The sequence below is a fragment of the Paramormyrops kingsleyae genome, chromosome 5, assembly GCF_048594095.1.
Source record: "Paramormyrops kingsleyae isolate MSU_618 chromosome 5, PKINGS_0.4, whole genome shotgun sequence".
Classification (NCBI taxonomy): Eukaryota; Metazoa; Chordata; class Actinopteri; order Osteoglossiformes; family Mormyridae; genus Paramormyrops; species Paramormyrops kingsleyae.
Window position 1 is genome coordinate 16796457 of NC_132801.1, and position 25224 is coordinate 16821680.

Below are 25224 nucleotides of genomic sequence, written 5' to 3' on the forward strand. Positions count from 1 at the left end.
AAAACGTCACTCAACATATGGCCGCTGAAGTGGAATAAAAGAGTGCAGGCGAAGTAGGAGAAGCGAGTGACTCAGACCCTAGAGGGATGGGAGCCTCACCTAAACAGGCCAGTTGCCTCCAACAGACAGCAGATGGCGCACTAGCTGGGGAACCTGCCTAGCGACCGAAGAGCCATGATCAAAGGACAGCTGGTTCTAATCCACCAGGCTACATTTTGTAAGGTGGTTATCCCGTACAGCAGCTCTAGCAGTATAAAACGTTGAGAAATGAAAGCGTATGCTAACAAAGAATGAGTGTCCAAAATGCACAAGACCATAATTAATATCTACAAAATATCAGCCAATTCACCAGCCGCTGGTCACTAGGCTTGGTATCTCATCTGTTATGTGTAGTATCATGAAAAATATGCTTCTGCAGATAGGAGCAAAATAATCATGTGATATCAATGTCAACCTGTCACTATTCTTAAGCGTGTGCTGGCAATCTGTAATATCCACAATTAATTCTTATCACCGCATTAGTCTCTTTGCTAGTTTCTATTCTTCTCCTCAGCAAGGGTAAATTAACTTGTTTGAATTGACGATGGAACATTGAATAGAGAACATTAAAACATCTATAATTATCTTAAATTGCCAGTCAATAATAAGATTTGAATTAGATAACTCACTCAGGCTAACACAAAGTGTAACGGTATTTTACAACCTCCATTGCCTCGTTTTATGACAGCTATTCTTAGCCGAGTATCACACGTCAATTAACAGGGACAGAATAAAGCTTGACCATACATTTGTCCAGCTCATATTTGCCCTCCAGTCTATTATCATGAACAAGCGGGATTTAATTATACAGAAAATAACGGCAATAATTCCAGCTCAGTCAATCTATTGAAAACCCATTAAATGTCCAGAATTCCATTTCTGAAATTTCAACAAGCCATTAAAATAGAAAAAAAAGTCAAGCCTTTCCTGAAACCACCCCCCCCCCCCATACGTCCTCACTAACAAGAAACCAACTCTAATTAAAATCTTCCAATTCAAGGTCTTTCTTTGATTGACCGTAATGCTTTAGTAATCTTGTCTCCCTGCTCTGACCTACCCTGTCCCCCGTCAACGATTTATTGCACCCAATTAGAATGTGCATGAGGCACAAGTGGCGGATAGAGGCCCGCCCCCAGTCCTCTCCCTCTTGTGCCACAGGTTTACTCCACGTATGACGCTCCAACGAACCCCCTTGTGTCCGCCTCTTCCAATATTTTAACTGAGAAGAAAAAAATCCCTGAACCATCTTTCCCAAACAGCTAGCATACCTTCCTATAGCTAGCTGTCCGCGAAAGGTTCCATGCTGCTATGCAGCTTCTCAACCACCAACCCCCCCCACTCCCAGCTGCCCCACCTCATCAGTTTAAACAGCTGGGGGCACCGCGTAGAACGACGCCAGGTCATACAGGAATGTGTTACATTCCGCAGTCCGGCTGTTTGATACTTGAGGGCTTTTCGTGAAGCCTGGCCGTAGCTGCCTGCCATTTTCTGCTTCTGTGAGTAAAAAGGTCAAATACTACCTCATGTTAAGAGTCAATTCAACCATAATACACCAAAGTAATGACAACATATTGCGTGCCGGGCGGCAGCGTAGGTACGGCCCCCCAATGCCGGGCCACAATGAAATAGAGTTTTATTATATTACTCATCAAATTTCAAAGAAGAATGGTTGTATTTCAGACTGACAAAGAAACAGCTGAATGGGTATTTTATTGTATGATTAAGGACATCAGCAACAGTGTTAACACAGATATTTCATGACTTATATGATCATCAGCTGTGTTCTAACCAAAAAGGACAGTTACAGGTTCTTACCCAATGGATGTGCATGTGTGTGTCTGTGTATGTATGTATATATATATAATGTATGTATGTATGTATGTATGTGTGTGCGTGTGTGTGTATATACATATACATATACATAACCATATAGTATACACCCCTGTTTTTCATTCTTTTGACATGATACCCAAAAATGCATTAATGAAATTTGCAATTATCAGTACATTTCAATTCTGCAGCCCTAAGGCCCAAAATGCAGTGCTAACTGAAACTGCACTGCTTATGGTACAGTGTTATAATCTGACTTAATCAGGATGGACAGTAATTAAATAAGCGCGGCAGTCGGCATTTCATCCCATGGAATGAAGCGACGGGCTGCTTTATGCTGGAGTCACTGATCAGTTCTGCAGCAGCGGCAGCATGTTGTTACAGTGCAGTACATGTTTCATATTACCCACTGTACACTGCGGGGGATGGAGCATGAATACTGAAAGAGTGCACTGCAGCTGGAGCTGAAAGATCACGTTTTTCTCCCAACCATCTAGCTGTCTGTCCTGGAGCTCCTTTCCAGAACACAGCCAGTGAGCATCACAGTGGTCAAACAAAGAAAAGGTTCCATTAACAAATCCCAGGAAGTAAACTCTTCATATTTAGCATGAATTTCTAATGGAAATATCAAATGGTAATTGATATGAATTAGGCTGGACAATAACTAAAGCAAAATAAATGCAATTCTAAATGAAGAAGGAAAGAAAAATTGTATGGTTTTTTTGGCGAGGCCTATCATCCGGTTATAAGGCAGTGTGCAATTTAACGGTTTGGAAGGCACATACTGCCTGGAAATGAGTTTAATGGAAATACTTTTTGCAAGAGCAGAAACAACTATTGTACAAACCCGTATTGTTGTGGAGCACAATCTTGCACTGACCAGTAGGCTGCGAGTTTTTTATTTTTTTGTTTACATTCCATTGAAACGGCACAATCACAGCGTCTACTTCCGAAGCTCATTATTTTAGCACGCTGTCATGCGAACAGACGTTTATGTTTCACTGCGACTCACAGCGATTCCAGACCAGATGCGTGACGCACCAGGCTACCCAAACTGAGCGCATCCTTGCGAATCAGGCAGGGACCACCTGCAAATCAGTGCAGTGAGAGATTCCATGGGTGTTAGCTAGTGGCAGCCCACCTCAGGGAGAACATGTACATAAAAGAAGTCGTCCAAGCCTTTTCAGTAATAGTCTTTGTATATCTGTGGTCACACCCGAGAAAATGTCAAGTGATGCGTTCTGTGAATTAATATGGCCTTTTTTGTAGAATATTTTTACCCATTTATTTGTAATTTCATCTGGCATAAAACACCAAGACGACAAAATTCAAATTCTAAATATTTTATGTAATCCTATCTTAATTTTTTTAAACCTTATTTTGGCGAAGCTGGAAAAAAACTTATCATAAAAATGATTACTGTAAAATATGAAGGACTAGTAAAATTCCAGTTGTGATGAATTTACTCTAGACCTGATCTCTTTGGTTATAATCTTGGATTTGCTATTGCCCTACTGGAGTTCACATAAATAAACGCCAACTCTAATATGCAAATGGATAAAAACTATAGTGTGAAAAACTACAGAGAGCAATGCAGGCTGTGAAATGAAATAACGCATCAATAAGAGAGGCCATGGCCCTCTTTGGCACGCACTCCATCACTGCCGCTGCCGGCTACCTCTTGTTAGTCTGCAGGACAGTCCGGCCCGATCGGATTTCTGGCCAAAGCTGGGCAGTACAGGTTTGAGGTGCAGCGCTCATCTATTCTGGGTCCATATAACTCTTGTCAGTGGGAGTCAAACATCCCGCTCATTAGACTTGCAGATCCAGGGGCTCTGTCAGTGAGTGACAACTCCGACGCTCTCCACGAACTCTCAGCACGTGCAGAAAACAGGAGTTTGCATAATGATACTTCCACAACAAAGGAACTCGGAAGAAAAAATAAAAACCCATATAAGAGATGGGTAATAAGAAAGTGCTACATTTAAAAAATGGAGTGGAAATGGAGAACTATCTTGTTGCTGTGTCTGCATTTTTCAGAGGGAATAGGATACACGCCACTGCCGCCCGCATAAAAACTGATATTATTACAGATAACAAGCTGTTTTCTAAAGTAAAGATCTCACCATAATTTAAATAACTGATGTGTCTACCAAAATTGTCAAGTGATATTAATTGCTTAATTAAAACAATAACATTGTCAAGATGAATTCACAGTTGACTCAGTCTCCCGTCGGCACTTTAAATGCATCTGAGATTGTGACTTGTGATGCAGAAACAGGGACGTAAAGGAACATGTGATCTGGTACCGTGGGCTAAGCCCCCATGCCAGGAAAGCTACGAGAGACATATTTCACTCGGAAATACTGCCGCACAAAGCCAGCTCCTCATCCCTGCAGCCTAGTGGGAAAGGTGCCGGAAAAATCCGCCGCGGGCAGTTATCGAACGCAACCCATTATTACAGCAGGGATTGTGAACTGCCAGAAAAAGGAAAAAAAACACTATTCAAAAACTAAAGAAAGTAGCGTATCTGTGGTGAGGTTAAATGTGGAACTCACTCTATTGTTGTGTATTTAATTGCTTCAGTAAAACCCTACTTTTTTATGGGTGCAGTCACAGTCTTGCACAATCGTAGGGTTTTAATTAACTTAATTAACTTGTTTAATTTGAAGACGTGTTAAAAGTATCCTTCAGAATTCCTTCAAAATTTTGCAGTTGCTTTTCCTGGGAATATTGGTGTCTGTAAATTTGCGCAGAAGATGGAGGATGGAGATGATCTGCACCGTATCCCTGCTCCATGCGCCATGCGGCATTTTCTGTGCTTACGTGCGGCACGGAGGCTCCTCTCCACGGGTCCGACGGGCAGCGGAGCGGCGGCCTGCGTGGCTCCCCCACGACCCACGGCCCGGCAGGCAGGGATTACCGCCCAGATGGCAACAGTTCCGCTTCGCTCCGCTTCCTAATCCGGATTGTTATCGGCACACCCGTCAGGCCCCAAAGTGATGGAGTGGCAGTAAACGGGGGGGGAGAAAGCCGGGGGGAGGGGGGGGGGGGGCGTGACACCAACCCAAACACTGGAGATCTCAGCCTGTCCCCCCCTCTGAAACAGCACCATAGTGGTTCAATTCACACAAAGCACAAAGATCATAGGTGGGATCACCAAAAAGAGGATGCTTTCATTCTGCTGCTCCAAACTTATACATGCTGAACTGTGTTTTCATAAAAAGATAAATTCACACACCCTCACACGGCAGCAGTCATGTTATAGGAATCTTAAAAAGATTACCAAAGCCCTTATAGTAAGGCCTCATCAGTTAAGTGTGACTATTCATTTAAAGGATTACATTAATTTAAAGGAAGAAATGTTATGAACACCAGGGAACTTAATATGATGAATTTCCTAAGCATTTGGCATTAATCTGACTTTTGATATTTTAGTAAATTTGAGTTAACAGTACATGAATCATTATTACTTCCTTAGAATTCATTACTGCTTCATGCACTATTAAAAACTGAATCATGATTAATCAACGTGAATCTTCCCGAGGCCCGGGGACACTTCTGTGACCCCGCTTAACTTCATTCCATGTCCTCCTTTCTTTTTGCAGGCGAGTCTTCACTCTTCCAGCCGCAGCAAAGACACGCCGGCGTTTTCCATACCCGTAGCTATTAAACCAGCACGCTCAGCACGAGGGACGCGAAAAGAGAGGGACGGCAAACTATGCATTAGTCGCCGTCGTGCGTCGAGCACGGATGAGCCTTCCTTACGCCCAATTATCCGTGTCCCGTGGTGGGTGGAAGGACAGAAGCGGTAATCCAGAATTAAGCAGCAGGTGCCATTCAAAGGAGGTGCGTGATCTCTAAGGGCCAGTCAGACGAAAGGTGACGAGAGACTCAGCGGCAGCTCTCTCCTGCACCTGTGTTCCATCTGTACCCACACATTAGGATTCTGGTGGGCTAGAATAAGGGAGCCCCGTGGAAATGGAAAAGTCAAATGCTTATCATTTCACAATGTAACAACATGTGCCTAATCAACTCCTCTACAAACATCACGTTAATTGACAGCTAGTCTCTGGGGAGGCGGCTTTAGAACAGGACAGAAGGCAGAGGCTACCTTCCTGGGGCTGAACATGGACAGTAACAGGGCAAAGGCAGTGACACGCTCTCACAGGCATGTGGATCATGGGCCCTGGGCCAGGGGAGAACTGACACCCTCCAGGGTGCAGAGACCTTACTCTGCAAGTGGGGGACGCTACTCTGAAATGTCCTAGTGATGTGCCCATGAAGTTCTGGAGCCAAGAGGAGTGTCACAGTAACCCACAGTAAGGGGAATTTGGATGCCACTCTTACCCATGCAAAAAATCTGCTGTTAAACAGATGGCAGAGCAACCATGCTGTCTATCTGAGAGAAGGCAGCGTTTTTTTTGCAACCCATTTCCTGCATCCGACTAATTCATCCATCCATCTTCTAGCCACTTATCCTGGTCAGATTTGCAGGGGGGGGGGGGGGGGGAGCCTGCAGCCTACCCAGGTAGCACAGGGCACAACTCAGGGTTACACCCTGGAAGGGATGCCTGTCCAACGCAGGGCACACACAGTCACACGCTATGGGCAATTCCAAAAAAGCCAGTCAGCCTCCATGTGTGTGCACTGCGGGGGGAGACCCACGTGACAGGGGAAGAACACGCAAACCACACACGCACACACAACCAGGGAGGAATTCGAACCCTCAGCCCTGAACTTGTCAGGCCACATTGCTCCTCACTGAATAATAATCTTTAATATTCACCTTTTCCATTTTTAACATCGTGCCCTATGCTGCCTGGGATACGCTCAACCCCCATAACCCAATACTGGATAAGCATTTGCAAGATGAATTGATAGGGCACATGGATAGTTTTATCTAAAGCCAGTTACAGAGCTTCCATTTTCAAAACCTTAAATAGTTCAATTCCAGCCATCATTTTCCACTCACGGTTACCTTTGCATTTTGTCCCCAGTTCTGCAATCAGCACTGTACCTGCAGTCTCATTCCCCCATGCTGCTGGGACCAAATGCAAGGGCCTCACCTGTATCATGCATTATTACATAAAATTAATCCTGCTGAACCTAATATAAAAATGCTGGGTGCATGTTTTTTTTTTTTTCCTTTTTTGAGTCACGTGTGCTGCACTTCAGTGCCAGCCGGCCCCCCCGTCCAGGCGATGCTGCCAAGCATGTAATCAGACTTGCTCCAGCGCTCACATGTCCCTCTTTGGTAAGCGGCCGCATGCCAACCAGCAGTCCTCCTCCACTTCAAACCTAATCACCAACACAACCTCCGTTCCGGAGCTTCCCATCTTCATGAGAACAAGCAGCACGTTTGCTTTAGCGAGCCTTCATTTTAGCGCGTACAGGCCCACAGCCTCTGTTTTGTAGAGGAAACACATGATTCGTCCGTGGAGAAATTCATCCTTCCGACAGCTTATCCGGTACAGGGTCACATGGGGGTGGGGGAGGGGGCAGCTGGAGCCTATTCCAGGCAGCACAGGACACGAGGCAGGACAACACCCCAGATGGGATGGCAGTCCATCCCAGGGAATCTTACACTAAAACCTTAAGAAAGCTAACCTCAGTAATCATCACTGATGGATGCAGTAATGCTAAATCTTAAGGAGAAATGAAGAAGAAAAAAAACAAGAACCTCAAAGCTAAAATAACAGCTTTTATGCAGCATCCCTGGAATATTGCAATTGTATCATTACCAATTAAAAACACGCAGAAACCTTTAAGAACTATTCATGTGGTCTGGGTGAGACAGTATGACACCTGCTGCTGATCAGGGGAGGAAAGGGGGAGGAAAAATGTCTAAATGGCGAAAAGATGTAAATCTGGCTTTCTAACCGCGTGGAGAGAAACACAGGCAATTTCGTGAGACTGATTAGCACTCCGGAGCTGCCTCTTGGGTCCACTCCAGAAAAATGAACACAGATACCTACACTGTGCCACACCAACTACTCTTACAGGTTAGATAAAAACACCGAAATATAAATGGTAATCACCTCTCCATGTCTTTTAACAGTAAGGAAGAAAAGACCTATTCAGTAAAACTGCTCCAGGAACACTACTGAGCCACACATAAACCCCATACAGGTTCTACAATGTGTAACTCCCTCTGCCATACGTTAAGATCCAATAAACTATTTAGCAATACCATGCAAAAGTCTGAAGGACACGTACTCAGCGCCAGCTTCGGCATAGCATAAGAACACCCAAAATTATACACCCCAACCATCACACTTCCATTTGAATCCTTAGATCCACTGCCACTGAGCCAGAACACAGTAAGGTATGGTTTCTTTTTGCAATGACTCCTATATAATGTTGAAGGTTAACCATTCAAACATCAGAGACATTTCTATTAGCCAATCAGCCTCACTTAAGTGATATTAAAAGCACAACAAGGCTCCCTTGTTGAAAGGACAAACCCAGAGTAGACGATCATTTTATAGTATAGATGCTCCCTGGGTTACGATGGGGTTACGTTCTAATAAACCATAATAAATAAATCGTAAGGCGAAAACATCATAGCCTAGCCTAGCCTACATTAGCCTAGAGTTGGGCAAAATCATTAACACAAAGCCTATTTTAGAATAAAATGTTGAATATCTCATGTAATTTATTGAATAATCATACCCATTGTAAAGTTGAAGTAACACAGACCATCATAACCCAGGAAGTGTCTGCATAAAGTTAAAAGAAAAACTAATTTCAGTATACTTCCTTGCCTAAACTATTCACTGCACCTTCTCTCTTGGCATTACAATATCATTATAAACCACAGAAAAGATCTCGTATTACTATTAAGATTTTCTTTCACAGAACTCACAGAAGTATTTAATATCAAAATGATTTTACACAATCCAGAACTTTTAAAAATATATTTATTGAATAACCTATATACTCTATGCATTGTATAACAATCTTAACAAGTTATCCAATAATAACTAGTCTGACAGCTGTAAATGGTACCTGCTAAAGTAATAAATTTAGGGTTAATGTTGATAGTAAAAAATGCCTATAAATAGGCATAAAATATATATGCATATACCACCACTAAATGGTTTGGAATAACCAGTCACTCTTCTCTGAGTGTCACAGAAGGTGAGGAATGGGGCATACACACTGTAATTTCCAACAATTATGTCAGTTCTTAACCCTGTGAGCTGGTGCTGCAGTCCGCAGCATGACATACCTTGACGCTTTGAAAAGCCTTCACATCAATCACAAGGTGCTATGAAAGTCATCATTTTTATTATCGAGCAAATGCAATTACTGGGACAGTAATCAAACAAGTGGAAATAAAAGCTGTCCTCTTCCACTCAAAAGAATTCCTTTTCACCCATTCACTCCAGAACATTCTCTGATTGTAATTTTCACCTTGTGTGAATGTATGCATATGTATATTATCCTCATATAAAGTCTGCAGGGCATCCAAGAGGTTGACACTAACTTTTCATGTATATGTGATTTAACATTTAAAATGCAGTGGTAAGTTATCTGTATACTCCACACTGTGTCATTTTAATCACTGTACTAGTTGCCCCTATAGATATATGCAAATGTGATCTGCAGGACTTTCAGCATATATTTTAGTGCTTTGTGGGGTCTGAAGGTCAGCGATGGTGTTACTAAACAGATTTCCATGAACGTGCTGGGAAAATGCAGATGGTAAGGTGTGCAGGAAATGTATGTAATGCATGAACGTACTAAAAAGAATCACAATAAACAATCAGGCAAAAACAAAAAAACAAACAAAAAAAAACCAACGATCATGATTTTACACTAGAAGCACACAAAAGCCATGACCTTGTGCAGCTACGGGTTTAACTTAACTTAGGAATAACAGCGTTGGCCAGCCGCATGCGGTAGAAAACACAGCGTGCAATAATACCGTAGGAATGAACGAGCCAACACCCCCGCGTCAGCGTCTGAAATGCTGTTAGTGAGAACAAAGCAAGAGGGCAGCTGCGTATTAATAATCACTCGCAATGGGTAACTAATGTTTAGAAAGCTGTAGGACGCGGGGAAAGCCGTTTGCCGAGTGTCATGGGCTAACCCCGGTGTTCAAACAGGAATATAATGAGTTATTAAACTATACCCCAGAAGGGCTCCTACCCCGCTGTAAAAAGCCCTGCGCCGCCACTCGTTTGATAGTGCCTCACTACGGTTTACCTCGTTATGCAAAGATATTATAAAATGTAAGAATGGAGGTGTTTTTTTATGTAACAATATCACATTTGAATTCTTTAAAAAAAACACACTTCTAATCACTGACATTACACATATAACCTTGCGTACTCGTACATAAAAGTATGACTTGTATAATCCGTGTTTTTAAAGCACCGTTTGCTGTGAAATCTACCCACTTCGCGATTACGGCTATCAGGGAATCCAGCGCTTGCTAAGGGCACTTAATTAGTCACGTTGTTTCGGCACAACGAATAAGGCTGCGCATCTCGGGTGTGGGGGTGACGGCCGAGCCACCCTGATCTAGTTTTTATTTATTTACTTATTTATTTTATACGGAAGCGAAAGCGTGGGCAGTTTAGAGGGGCGACCCCCACAGGGCAGGTATGCCGAATAACGCGCAGGAATTCCCGCGGATCCCCGAAGGCGGCTCCCGTAACACCGCGCCACTGGCTGCTAGCGCCCAGCCCGCTATACTTTACTTGACCCGTTATTTCACCAGAGTGGTTTCCAAACAATGAATCAGAAGCGCGACCTCGGTCCTGGTGCCTTGTTTGCACATTGGACTAGCAGATGGGAGGCTGATTCCTGGCCACCAGTAAGGCTGAACTGATACGCAGGCCTGTTATAAGCTGCTGAGAAAGGACCAGACCCGTGTTTGTTATGCAATACTGCGTGGGCATTTCAAAAGAATGTGTATATATAGTACACTTAAAGGTATTTATTTTTGTAATTTCTCTATTTTAGATATTTTATGACTTAACAGGAATGTCTACTGGACTAGCTAGATGAGACAGGGAATTGTGTAGTATGCTTGTAATTCTGGCTTCCTTTTGTTTAATGTAATATTAGCAATGATACTGTGGCTGGTTTACCACAGAAAATCATGTGTGTCTGTGTGTGTGTATAATTTTTACACATACAAACAATTCTTATTCTAAACATCATTATATGCACAAACACATACACACACACGCAGACAGACACACACACAGACACACACACACACACACACACACAGACGTTTAGAATAAGAATTCTGTTTGTATGCGTTTGAAAAAAAACCTGAGCATCTCTGTGGATTTTAAGTAAATAGATAATGATGGCAAAACCCAGCTGCATGAAACATAATATCCTAACCTCTGACATACATGGTGGAACTAAATCCTCATCTTTTACAGTTCTGCTGCTTCACCCTCAACGTGATGGTCCACTTTAGTGCTGTCTTCCTGTGCAACACGTCCCCACCGTACCCCTTCCAACCCCCACTGCGTGTTTGTTTCAGGAACGGAATGACAGGCAGTGCTGCAGCTTTAAGCTCTGCTTTCTCGCGGTTACCCTAAAAGGCTGCGAGCCTCACCACCACAGGAACAAAGGTCGAAGGTTAGTTCGGGGCATGTTCGTAGCAGGCTACTCTTGACCTTTACGTAAGGGTCAGCAGAAATCAATATACCTCCTACACAGATTTAGGAATCGTAGGAAAACAGAATACAGACTGCAAACTCCATCTCTCCATAGCCGTTAGCATAGTGTGACCCTCCAGCATGCACTCACTGATCTCTCATCAAGTATCAAAATATTATATAGATATATAATTATATAATATATATCTCACTGAGGGCATAATTAAAGACAAAAAAATACATGCCCCCAACCCCCCCCCCCAAAAAAAAAATAATCAAAACATAAAACTTATAATTAAACCAAGTTTAATTAACCTGCCTTTTCTAATCCCTTATCTTGCTAACAAATGTAAATATCTTTCCCATCTTGGGCTGTGGAGGCTTTTGATCCAGGTGAAGGCACAGATGCACCACATGTTCCTACTGGAGAATATACCCAAAGCAGTACACAAATACTGTATTAAAATAATCACACTTCACCTTAAATCAGACATGGCCAGTGCCTCAAGAGTAGAGCCAGAGCACAATGCCCACCGGCCAATTTGAATTTTTCCAGATTTATAATACTCTGCTAGACCACTGTGCTATGAGACATTTAATCTATGCACTGTTTATAATGGGGGAACAACATACTCTCCCAACGCAGATGTCTTCCTAACGTTGATGATAAAACGTAGGATTCTCAATGGAGTTTATATGAGATATGAATTGTACTCAAGGTTTCTATCTTTCCATTTATGATACCTTTGATGCTGGTGATCTTTTAAATGTTCCATAGTGAACAATGTCTGATCTTTTTAATGCTGTTCTAATGGTCTATAGCTTGATCGTTAACCTGTGCAACAAAACAACATCTTACGGATTTCCATTCATTAATGCATTTTCCACAACCGCTTACCCGGTTGAGTTTTGCTATGGCACCATATGGAAATTCTACAGAAATTACATGGATAATGGATCTCTAGCCTGCAGCTGAGCATGGTACCACTCTCTTTAGTATGTACCATCATAAACAAAACAGTGAATCAAAAGGAGGCTGGTGGGGGGGTTACATGACCCCACCCTGCTGAAGCATTCAAGGAGAATCACGGTTCTCATTGATTTGCCCCTAAGCTTCAGTTCTATGGTGACTTTCCAATCGATGCATGGGAGAAAGAGTCATCAATGACTGACATCAATGATGTATAACCACTATGGTCACCTGACAGCACCTGGCTTCTCGGCAGCCCGATCGCAGAAGGCTGGGTGTCGTACAAGGACAAAGGATACGTCACCGGTTGTCCCCCCCCCCCCCACACACACCCCCAACACATGGCAGCGGGAGCAGGTGTAAATGTTCCCTCTTCCCACGGAGATCAGACCAGAGCCGCCGGCAGGATCCTTCCTGTCTGGCGCACGAGTCCCATCACACAGCAGAGGCACCGGTCCAGGCTGATGCAGGGAACTGAGCAGAGAGCATCTTATTACAGTGCCGCCCCAACGAGAGAGTTTCCTGAAACCCCAAGCAATGCCATTGTTCCCCATCACTCCACTAATCCTCTGTTAGTACAGTGTCACTGCCTGCCTTAGATCAGCCAAGTCACTGGATCAGTACAAGGTGACTGTCTCACAAGATTTCTTCTGCACCGGATGAGGCAATAAGGGTTGACTGGGTGAGAGGTGAGTGAACGTGGAGGAGAATCTAAGAGCGACCAAGCAACCGCCACATATTGCAGCCGCTCAACAAAAAGGGACAAAATATGCTTGTTCTTGAAAATGGCTTTGGGGGTGGAGGGACCACATGAGGGGAAAAAAAATGGTGTGGTTGCATTTAGTAAAATTGGACTGTCAAACATTTGTCCTTCTAATTTCCTGGTGCTAGTGGAGGGAACGGGCGGCTGACAGCTGAAAAAGATGTTATTTTTCCCCCTCCGTGTACCTCATACATTTTTAAGCTCCATCTATAAATAAAATAATCAAACAATTATTACGCGTCAAATGGAAATTGACAGATGTGGTGACCTTCTGTCAGCGCGTCAGCAAAATGCCAGGCCCGAGGTGCTTATTAACACGTCTTCGGCGAGAGAGGACTGGCTGGGGTGGGAACATTGCACACGTTAACCGTCAAGCAGGCGCCTGTTTACCCTCCAGAGTAATCGCCTAAAAAATGGGGAAGTTCAGATTGGGGTGACTGCCAGGAATGCCCTGCATCTGTACCCATCCTGATGTCCGTCTACGGCAATACGGACACTGTTCTTACATCAGTAGGGTTTGGCGTGAGTTGGGTCTCTCAACGAAAAAACTAGAGGGATTAAGAACACGGAAGCAGGTCCAAAAGATGTCCAGGCTCGCGGCCTCGGCTGGCGTCTTGCAGGTGTGTTGTGAGCCTCATAATGAAATAATGTCTACTTCTCACCAGCACGACTTTGAGCATGTGCGGCTTAGCAAGGGTGATGCAGCCTTGGGTGCCTCAGGCGCTGCTATCACAGCAGACCGACTGAACTCCCCAAAGCAGTTCCACAGCCCTCTCTTTCTGCGACTTTTTTTTTTCCCCAGGACCCCTAACCTACATTGTCAGTAGCACAATAACTGTACGACTCAATGAGCAGTGCAGAGGAGGATGCATTATTTATAGTAATATAGCTCATGGAATACTTTGTCGCACAGACGGCTAATCTTGTTACCCACTGGAACCCTCAGTTATATCCCTGACCGTTGAACTAGTAGCTGTACTTGTAGAACCCAAAGCATGTTAAACGCTACACACCTGCCTCAGAGAATGAGATGGCTACCCACCCTATGAAAAACAGAAAATGACTGATGAGAGAAGAAGCACAGGCATGGAGGTGTCCAGGCCTCCCAGGGAAGAGTTAACGGTTTCTCTGTAGTGCCTTCTCTCCCGGCGAGACAGGACGGTCTGAGCAGAACTGTCAGTTCTCTCCCCTGTAACAAGTGCCTGATACAGAGGAGTTGGCAGCGGCGATGGATGTAGCTTGCAAAGGGTTTATGTAAAATGACAGCTCCCGCTAAATAAAAGCACACACATTCAGACAGCAGAGGGGGAAGCAGGACGGAGAGCCCGGGCATTAGAGCCGTCTCGCCGGATCGCGTGCGGGGACACGCACGCTGGACGGCACCCAGGTCAGTCACGGCCTTTAGCCTCCACGCGGCGCTACACGGCCGTCTGACTCGAGCTGCCCTGGCCAATCATCCACGCACTGTGTTGCTGCCCGCTCCATAAATATATCGATACGCGACCGGCGAAATTCGAGGCCCCGCCGTTCCAGCCGGTGCTTTAGCTCCTCTTATGGAGGCACAGCCTGTGTGTTTCAATCAGTGCTGATTCTTTGGGGACAGTTTGCTCAGGGACGTCACCGTGGGGCCCCAGCGCTGAATCTTACGGTACACTCCCTTACATACCAAGCATAGCTTAGCCTCTCTTTTGAGGTTTGAGGTCACTGTGTAATGCCCCTGCCCACACTGAGAAATCTGGCTTTCTGAAGGCATAGCACATCTATGGGCTGTCGTTTATCTGGATTTCTGAAGGCATAGCACATCTATGGGCTGTCGTTTATCTGGATTTCTCTCGATTGGAAAGCACTCCTGTCGAGGGGGTTGGGCACGTGCGGGAAGGCCCGACTTCACCTGTAGTCACTCAAATCGGGGGACTCCATCGCAGAACTTCTCACGTTCGTGCACCAGATGGTGTCTTTCTATCTGTATGGGTGCAACCCCCCCCCCCCCCCCTTCATCTGGGTCTCTTTTTGGGAGCCATCCATCATATTAATTGTCAAAATCTTCATTACTCATATCAACTGGTGTGAGTTGGAATTCTTTTTTTTTTTTTTTAAATTGATTTTTTTTTAATCACATAGTCATAATATTGTGACATTAATACCTCTGCTACTGATCCCTTAAAAGGTAAAAATAAACACGAATTAATAAGGGAAAGAATAGTGCATTTTTCTTGCACTCAAATCTTTCATGAAAAAAATGGCCCACATATGATTAATGGATTAATAACAATCAATTTAGCCCCCACTGCACTGTCAGCCAAACTTCTCCTCGTGCCATTCATCTTAAATCCAGCCCACTGATGAACCGGCGGCCTGCCGTATACAGAGATGATTCTCTTTCACCCGGCGCGCCTGCTTTTTCACCAGTTAATGCAAGTTCACCCTTTTTTTTTTAACCCCCCGACTCCCCCCCCCCCCACACTTTTATTCAATCTCACTATCTTCCAGCAGCAGCTCCGTGAAATGCCCGACGCAGCCACAGAGCAGATCAAGCGGCTGCAGCTTGCTGTCGTGGGGCCGGCCTTCTCCTCATTACGCCGGCTCGCACATTCGCTCTGAAACCCCTCGCTCTAATCACTGCCACCAGACCCCGGCTAAAAAACTGATAATTAACGCCGGGGCTCTGCCTCGAAACGGCTCGCATGTTAAACAGCTTTTCCGCTTGTTTTGCGGATTCTGTCAATGCAGGAGACCCCCTGGGGATCGAGATGCTCGAGCCGTTCCTACAACAATTTCTTTCAGATAACAAACTCTCCCTGGACCAATTGCGCCCACACAAAAATCCCACATCAAACACAGTGCGGATAAACCGGGTCTTTCCCCAGCCAGCCTGCCACGAAAAGGGAGAAAGAGGGAAGAAATCGTCAGCTAAGCTTCTCTTTGTTACTGTTTTTCTGTAGTCTTCAATTGGGCTCCTTTTTCTCTATTTTTTTCTTTGCATGTATCCACAATCTTTCCTTGGCGTGAGTCTCTGCCTCTGCCGTTTTATTTTCGTCTGTCTGCCTTATGAACCACTTTATCTCATGATTTCAAAAGACTTTTGTCTTACAAAAAGTCGTTATTTATTTCGCAAATATCGAACCGCTCCTTGTTAAAACTTGACGTGTAGGATTTGGGGGCCGACAAATGGAGGGTGGGGATTTCGCACACCGGGAGCCTTCGAAAGCCCCGACGCGGAAGCCATCGCACTGACTGGAACCCCTGCTAGTAGCTGGAGACTCCAGCAGAAAGCTCACGTTCCTGACAGGAAAGAGCCGGAAAGTATCCCCCTCCCCCGCCTGTCGTTTGGACATGCTAACAGCGTACAGCTACATAAACCATGGTGTCTTTCGGACAACGGGACCCTACAGCGAAGAGCTACCTGCCCAATGCGAGAAAAAAAAAATAGCATACACAGAAATAAGCCTCCATATATTGGGGAGATATACACAGGAAGAATTTTTATATCATCTTTAGAAAGAGCACAGAAATAATGATCCCCCTAAATATAATGTAGCAGTCTCTATCGGTTTGCTTTTTCTAGTTATTGAGAAATCAGGGCACTTCCTACTGAGATTCTGCTGTGTGACAGTGTGGATATCCAGCTGAATAGCAGAGTAAAAAGGCAGTACAGTATGTATTATATAATGGAAGGAATGAATGCTTAAAAAATAGAAACCAGATTTTCACTGTTTGCTTAAATATGACCACGTCGACAATATTTCAGTCCAGGGTGTGTGGACAGTGAAGATCGGCGTAAGCCTGCAATGAAAGCTGCACAGTGACACTCAGTCACAGGGTGCTGATAGATGCGCCTTCACCTCTGACCCTTCCAAAACCCGGGCTTGACTTCGATCGAGCAGATACATCACCGGCCACACTGGCTCAGACTCTACTGAGGCGCTCTCTGCTGATTTATAGCTCATCTACACATTGCGGATCATCGACATACCGTGGGCTACCAGCCACCATCCTTCCTAGACTCTACTCAAGAGTAGGCCAACGTTGCTGGGAGACAATATACATCCACTGGTGAGAAACATTATTAAAAACCTTTATTTGTTTATTTTTACCCAAAAAAGAAGAATTACAATTCCCTGTGTTGTTTCTTCCTTCCCAAGACGACGGATGGAAACTTGACCTTTTCGGCTCAATTGGGTCGAGAAAAGGTAGCGAAGAAAAAAATGAATAAAGGGAATAAAAAATGCTTTTCTTACTAGTTATATTCTCCTTTATTTATTGAAGTGCTTGGTACTGCTACTGAAATGCTGCAAAAGTTTGTAAACATACCGTTACTGGCCAGACTTCTTTTCTTTTAATTTCAGTAACTCCCTGCAACTATATGGGTCAGTACGAGGTGATGAATGAATCTCATTTGACAATTAAATCAGGAGGATTTGCTCTCCTTATAAATACAAGAAACAGGCTAAGTATTCCTAGTCGTGGCATTGCCATAGTGCACCTTAGGCCCAGTATCCAGTAACCAGAGCAGACAGTAACTGGCACCAGAGAAAACGGGGGAGGATTGTGTTTCCCAGGGATGTGATCAGCGCTGGTGTGGCGAGGTTGGTACGAGGCCAAGAGTGTCCATGAACGAGAAGCACCTCACTCCTAGCTCAGTCCGGCCGAGCAGGTCGCTTTTACCACTTATTATGCAGTGTACTGCACACTGGAAACTTCTCTGGCTCGCCCTCAGAAAATCTGTTCCCCCTGGTACCGGAACAGTACTCGTGTCAAAATTGTGTCTGTCCTCATAATGGTGCAGGAAGCCTCGATAAAGCAAGACTTAAGCAGGAGGCAGGACATCTGACGATCAGTGTCTGCTTTGTCATCCTGCCATTTCAAAACGGGAGCTTTTAAACAAATGGATCAGCTGAAGTCCATTCCTAGGCAACGATCTATTTTTACCACAAATCTGTTTACTGCGCCAAAATGCAAAACATTCTAAATTTGCATGTGGGAATTACAACATATTCCTGAATTTAGTAAATATATACTTACTGAAATAACACTTGTTTCTTGCATTAATAGCATGCAAGAGATATTCATGTATTTTGTTTTCATTATTGCTAAGCATTACACGGAATATAATATTGTAATGCTTAAATCCTCTTGTGGAAATATGAATCAATATAATATCAAAATAGTAAAATAAGATTCATGAATTACATATACCTATCGTTGAGGGACAACAAATATTTTACTGCTCAAGAATGTATTAACATTACATTCTTTTACAATTGATCTTATGGAGGCAATTCAGAGCTCAGAATTTATTCCAAGTACCCATTACAGAGTTAATAAAGCTACATTTACAACCATACAAATGAGATTTCAAGAAAGTAATTATAAAAGTTTCATTGTGTATGGCACAATCGGGTCGCAGCAACTGGCCTGTAGCGTCTCCTGTTATTCCCCGGCCCGTCCTCAGCTTTCACACCTGCCTGCCAGACGTGTCGGACGCGTGACGGAGCCGTGCAGCTACGCGGTGGCGGGCCCCCCCAGCTATTTATCTGTGTTATTCTGAGTGGCGAGAGTCGGCCACTACAGGCAGCCCTCCTCTTCATCGTCACCCTCGGATAATGATGAAGATATACATACTGGCCATCATTTAGTAATGCAATGCCAAACATCATATATTATATATATATATATATATATATATATATATATATATATATATATATATATATATATATATAAGCAAGTGTTTTGCCTGTATCTCATGACACCAAAATGCATAATTAGTGAGGTGACAGTGGTAACAGGATATATCTTTTGAAAGTCTAATTAGTATATACTGAAACGATGACTAATGGATCGTATGCACTGTCAATATGCTGAAATCAAAATAATTAGGAAGCCGCGTATAGGAACATCAACACTTCCTGACATCTGTGCTCCCACTGCATGCAGCCGTCGCATGTTTTCCGTACGTCTAAAGGTGGTCATTTCCACCAGAGCACATCAGCATTTCAGCTGCGAGAATCCAATAGGTGGATCTTAGAAAGGTACAGTAGGCACACACTGTCAACATGTATTTCAGGCTGTTTGTTTTGAGTTATGTGGCTTTTGAGTAAAGATAGCCAACACAATGAACTGTTATTTCAACTCATAACTTAAAAATGAATATATATATATATATATATATATATTTTTTATGCTATTCAATAGGCTGATTTTAGGCTTCCCGTTACTCCGTCAGTCCAAATGGGACTGTAGCCACTGATTTTAGGCCAAATTGGAAAGCTGAATAGCCTTGCATCTAACCACGCATGACAAAATGTATACAAAGGCATATTCATCCTACGAGCTGTAATCTTCAGGTAACATACATGGGGAAATCCTTATATGTAATCACATGCAGCATTCGGTAAAATTATATAAGAAACACTAAATCAGAGCTGATAAGATGAGAGAAGCATCTTTAGAATGTGACTGCAATGCGTAGCATTTTAAAAGTGTCATTTGGAAAATTCTGTATTTATTTCCTGTACGGTGGCAAAGGCCCCATGGCTACCTCTGATATATTCAACAAATATTGTAATTGAATAAGGATTTAAATAATAAATTGTTAAGCCAAAATAAAAATGTAAACAAACATTAATAATCAAGAGAATCAAGGTAATCAAGAGTTCTATATTCATATAAAAGTTTTCCTTATAAAACCTGGAAAGCCATTTCAGTTTCATTATAACCAATTCTAACACTGTAATCAGAAATTAAGTCACACATAAATATCTCTGTGAACATATTTTTATGTAATTTAAATGGAAGAAAAAAGTTTGTAGTAATGCCAAATCGATTTAAATACTTTAATATCAAACAATATTTATGAGTTTTAGAGGGAAAATTTTACATATAAATCTGCTACACTTGTTTTTAAAAAATTATTATTATTATTTCCCAGTGGTTCAGCTCTTTTCCTGGCACACTTCATACGGGACATCAAAGGTGCGAACAAAGCGGCAGAAGTAAAAAGGCAAGCCGCACTTCAGACACCCTCACAACAAGTTTACAGCCTGATGCCTTCCTGCTCTGAGCAGTGGTATGTCAGCCTTCAGCACACTGTACCAAGTGCCACGGAAGCCAAGCGGCCAGTGCAGACCGCTGCCTGCTCAGACAGTGATTACACGAACACACATACATACACTGCATACTGCATATAACCACTTGATCTTTGTCATCAGACTTAAATAAAACACTGAACTGTGCTGGGACATGCAAACCTCTTATGCAATAAAAATGACTTGATTATTCAAATGTATTCAAATACATTGATTCACCATTTCTCTGTGCTGGGGTATGTCAATGTGAGATTTATTATTAATATTATTATTATTTTTGTTCATATTTTGGTTCACTTTAGTTACTACTAACAAGACCATAGCACAAAATTCCTTCCTGGAGCCCACTGAAGCCACGAGTGAGATTGTGGCACCTCCTTCATACCAGGCTGCTTGTTTGGGTTGCTGATTTTGGCTTCGTGGTTAATTTATAGTCTCTAAAAGCCAAAAAAATGACACCCAATCGCAGCTTCATGTGTTCCTAATGATCAGCACGGAAGGGGACCAGGTCTGCCTGGTAATGCCGGTTCCTGCTTACAGAAGTCCACTCTGGGGTTACTGCCAGCGGTCAGCCTGTGCAGAGTCACTCCGTGGCTTTGCAGTCAAGGCTGTGTGATCATATTATGTTCCCTGTGATGAAAAGTGGAAGTGGAGGCTACTTCAAGCGAAAACGCAACTCAAAGCCAAGTTAAAATATATCAATTAACCTTAGACTATGTGAAAATCACAGTGTCGAGATCCCACTGTGGTTCAGTGAAAATTGTTGAGAGAAGGTAGAAAATACGATAGAGAAACTTCTGCTCTCTGTCGGTACGTAGCTGTGCTGTCGCGCTATGTTAGAATTCCGCTGCATCTCTTCCAACGACACTGGATATCCTACCACATGAATCCACATATTCTACTTCCCATTGGGATGTACCTCCATCAGGCAAAAATTCATCACAAAAATGGCCCGTCATGTAAATATTTTGCTCCATGTACATGTATAACCTTCTTCATAACAAAGAGAACTACAGATTTGTTACACGCACAATAGTTCTGCTTCCAATCAAAAAAACGGCAAAAGTAATATATTAAAAAAAGGACTTTATTGAATCGGTATGTACAAGCCTTGGCATAAATTTAAGGGTAATAATAAATATATAAATTACTTCTATTACAGCCACTTCTACTATTACCAATAAAAATAATAATAGTAGTAATAATAATGATAATAATAGACTAAATACAGACTGACATTGTTCCCTGAAAGGCTCGTCCCACAGCATTGGATTCTGTACACCAGAACTCTTGTTCGTTTCTCCTGACCTTGTAGATGTTTTCAGCAGTTATAAGTCTAAAAGCTCACAGCACAGTACGACAGATTACAGCATTTAAGCATACGTATGAAGGACATGCGTAAGATATCATGGAAAGTGAAATACTGTGAATAAACGTCCACTTTTGATTAGTTTGCTCGCTGTCGTGTGTGCACAGAAGTGTGTGCGTGTGTGCCCACTGGTCCGTGTGGAGACGTGAAGGACTCGTGTACTTACGGTCACGCTCGCGTGTCAGTCCAGTCCCACGCAGTGTCAAAGCCTCATTCTTTCAGCTGGTATCCCTGGGCTGGCCAGCGAAGGGGCTTTTCGCTTCTTCTGCTGAAGATGTTAGTGGGGGGGGAACTGAGTGAGCGAGAGGGAGATATAAAGAGAGAGAGAGAGACAGGGAGAGAGAAAGAGAGAGTGAGGGAGGGAGAGAGAGAGAAAGAGAGAGGCTTGGGGTGGCTTGCGTTGCGATTTGCCTGGCAGTCCAGGAGAGGAAGTACTGGCTTCAATGGTGCCGGCTGAGCCTGCTGCGAGCGCGTTTGCACATAGCTTAGAGCCAGCAGAATCAGGCACACGCAGCTACCTCACGCAGAAAACACGCACACGCTATGCTTACTCGCCTGCTCTGCTCACACTCTGAAAACATCACAAAGACAGTGAGGGAGATAGAGACTGTGAGTGGGAGAGAGAGAGAGAGAGAGAGAGAGGGAAGGGCTGGAAGAGAGCGGTGGAATGATATCAGGAGAGAGAGCTTTGCTGGCAGTCCCTAGCAAAGGGTCCTCCTTGGCTCTCCCCACTGTACAGGCTGACAGGTGCTGAACGACAGCAGTGTCAGGTGAACCTCCCCCCCTTTAACCACACTGCTCCCCTACTGCACATATACATTTTAGGCTTTTCTCAACGATAACACAAATGCTAAACCGTTCTCATCCTCAGTTCTCTCTCTCTCTCTCTCTCTCTCACACACACACACACACACACACACATACCCACACAAATACACACGCACTAGCATGCAAGCACGAATGTCCACTCCCCGCCTTCCCCATCCCCGTGACCCTCCCAGCAGTGCGATGGCTGTCGTGGGGGCTTAGACAGGGGCTCAAAGCTGCCTCCCGCTTTATCGCATCTTGTTTAACTGGTGCAGTAATCAGAAAACACAGCTGAGCTCCATTAAAACCAGCAGAATAGAGCATAATGAGGTGTCTGAAGCGTTCGCAAACTATTCCATGTTATTGTTAGCTTTTATTACTTCAAAATTAAATATTATTATAGAATTATTATATTACACAAAATTAAGAACTACATTGATAGTTAATTGATGTCTTTGGCCATGGAGATCGATATCTTTATTTGGTATCTCAGGTCCTCACATGGGTAGAGGCCCAACCTGGTCAGCAGGCTGAGACCATTGGAGTCGCCGGTCTGTGATTCTCCGTCCTTCACCACAAACGAGTACACTCCACCAAATTCAATTATATTAGAAATTAGCAATTAGATCACTGTTATGATCTTATAACAATGATCTAATCTGTAATTCGTTAGCTGGCGCTCCCCCGAGGTCCTGCCTGATGAAGTGTCTCTGCGACTCCTTGGCGTTCACCGCGATGGCCTGCACATTAAACACTCCATCACCCCGGCCTGCACGCTCCCTGCGCCGTCCTCCCCAGACCCTCCTCTTCCCTCGAGCGAGTCCCGGCGCACGCTATACCATGGACCTGCTTTTCATATGCATGAGGACCCCCCCCCCCAAGACCCCCCGTCTGGTATTTGGACAGACAATGAAGAACCCTTCACTCCCATGGGACCCACTTGCCACTTTTACTTCCTTAATTAAATTCCATCTCATTAGTGGGTACGAAGGACAGGTGACACACCCCTGATCTCCGCGGGGCGGCAGGGCTTGGAGTCACATCCGGATAGGAGGTGGGAGTCCAGCCCGGTTCGCTGCTCTTTGAATGGACCTGTGACCTTCAGACCTCCAGGTGTCGAGGAACGCCTACGCCGTGTTGGGGCGAGGCCTCGCCCACTGGGTGCCAGGGCAGTCCTCGTCAGGGAGCGGCCAGCCTCAACACCGTGCTAGTACTTAGTGAATCAGCCAGTGAGTGCTGACCTGGGGCGGGTAATGCATTATGCAGGGACCCGGGCTACAGGTGACTGTTTCTGCTACGAGGGCGCGGAGGCATTGGATCATTTCACTAAATCCATTTCTTTTCTCAATGTTTCTGAAATCAGACTTTGTTTATTCAGTCTCCATATCTGTTGGTTGCTAATAGGCTTGTTACCTGGCAACATTTAATACTATAGAGGATATTAGCACAAGTGGCGTATATTAGTTCAGGTCCAATTACAGCCCCAGAGACACAAATTTGCAAAGAAGTACGGACCCACACACACACGCATATACACACACACAAACAGACGTGTATTCATATCGTTCTGGGGACCATCCATTCATTTCTATGGGCAAAACCCTAATTCTAAAAATGACAACCTTAACCTCTACCAAGCCCTAACCTTAACCACAATAACAAAACAAAATATGAAACTTTTGGCATTTTTTGTTTTTTGACTGCATTCACAGATCTTCGTAGGAACCTGAAAAATGGTCCCCACAAAATCCAAAAAAAAAAGAAGTTTTTATTGCATTTGTAATATTAACCTATTCCACACACACGCAAACACACACACACACACACACACACACACACACACAGGCACAATGTGGCCTGATTGCTGCGCTTCGCTCATTTAGTGCTTCTGAAGGAGCAGTCCACAGCGGTCACAATCACATCCAGAGTTACCCACGGCCTAAAGTGCGATACCCCCACCCCCCCATCCCACGCTGCAGACAGGCACCAGACACAGGTGCTAGATGCCTCCATTACTGCAGCGCCACTAGTTCTAGGGCCTGAAGAGGCATTGTCCAATTTTTGCCACAGAAATAACAATAAGAAGAGTAATGATAACAGGCTGCAGGTTCTCTGTTTGCTAATTGGCTTGTTTGCTGCAGCTTCCACTCGGAGGGTCATGGGATTTTGTGGGTGGCATCTGTAAAGAGCTAATCATTTCTCCAGGCGATATCTTCACTTCAAAAAGACTTTCTCTCAAATTAGTAAATAACACAATGATAACCGGGAATCATTACAATTACCAGAAACAACAATGAATTGTGAAATAAATAAATAAACTGGTGTTTTTGCAGCACAGTAAAAGGCGACTTTCTTTAGTATGAAGAACGCACTGGTTACATGGAGGCTGACTGTCAGACTGCAGGTTGGTGGTACCACATTTTTTTTCCCGTGCGAGAAATGCTAGTGAGAGCAGGTAATGGTGGAGGGCAGACAGACTGTTAGCCAGGTTAACCTGCAGTGGAAGCCGCCTCAGCACGGGTTGACCTGAAGTGCAGTTAAGAAGTGGGGAGTCTCTCGGCCCGCGGCGACGTCTTTGAGAAGTGTCAGCCTCTCCATCACCCAGCCGACCGCGAGACCTGCCCCTGGAGCGACATCGAAGGCGTCACGGGCTTCCAAGTGGTGGCAGCCAACCAGGGAGCAGGTTGCGGTTTGACACATCGAGGAGGAGACGCATCAGCCTGTAC

General features: G+C 44.0%; 1 protein-coding gene and 1 long non-coding RNA gene across 2 annotated transcripts in view; one reads left to right on the forward strand and one right to left on the reverse strand.

Moving 5' to 3' along the window:
• Positions 1-22249, reverse strand: part of rbfox3a (RNA binding fox-1 homolog 3a) — a 423712-nt gene extending 401463 nt beyond the window's left edge. The window contains exon 1 of the mRNA XM_023822692.2: positions 21858-22249. The gene's annotated coding sequence lies outside the window, so the exon portion shown is untranslated. The remainder of the gene's footprint in view (positions 1-21857) is intronic.
• On the forward strand, positions 10230-17433 carry LOC111849635 (uncharacterized). The gene is made up of 4 exons (XR_002839594.1): positions 10230-10815; positions 11384-11481; positions 17177-17287; positions 17377-17433. It is a non-coding gene; the product is annotated as an uncharacterized lncRNA (long non-coding RNA).
• Positions 22250-25224: the final 2975 nt, after the last annotated feature.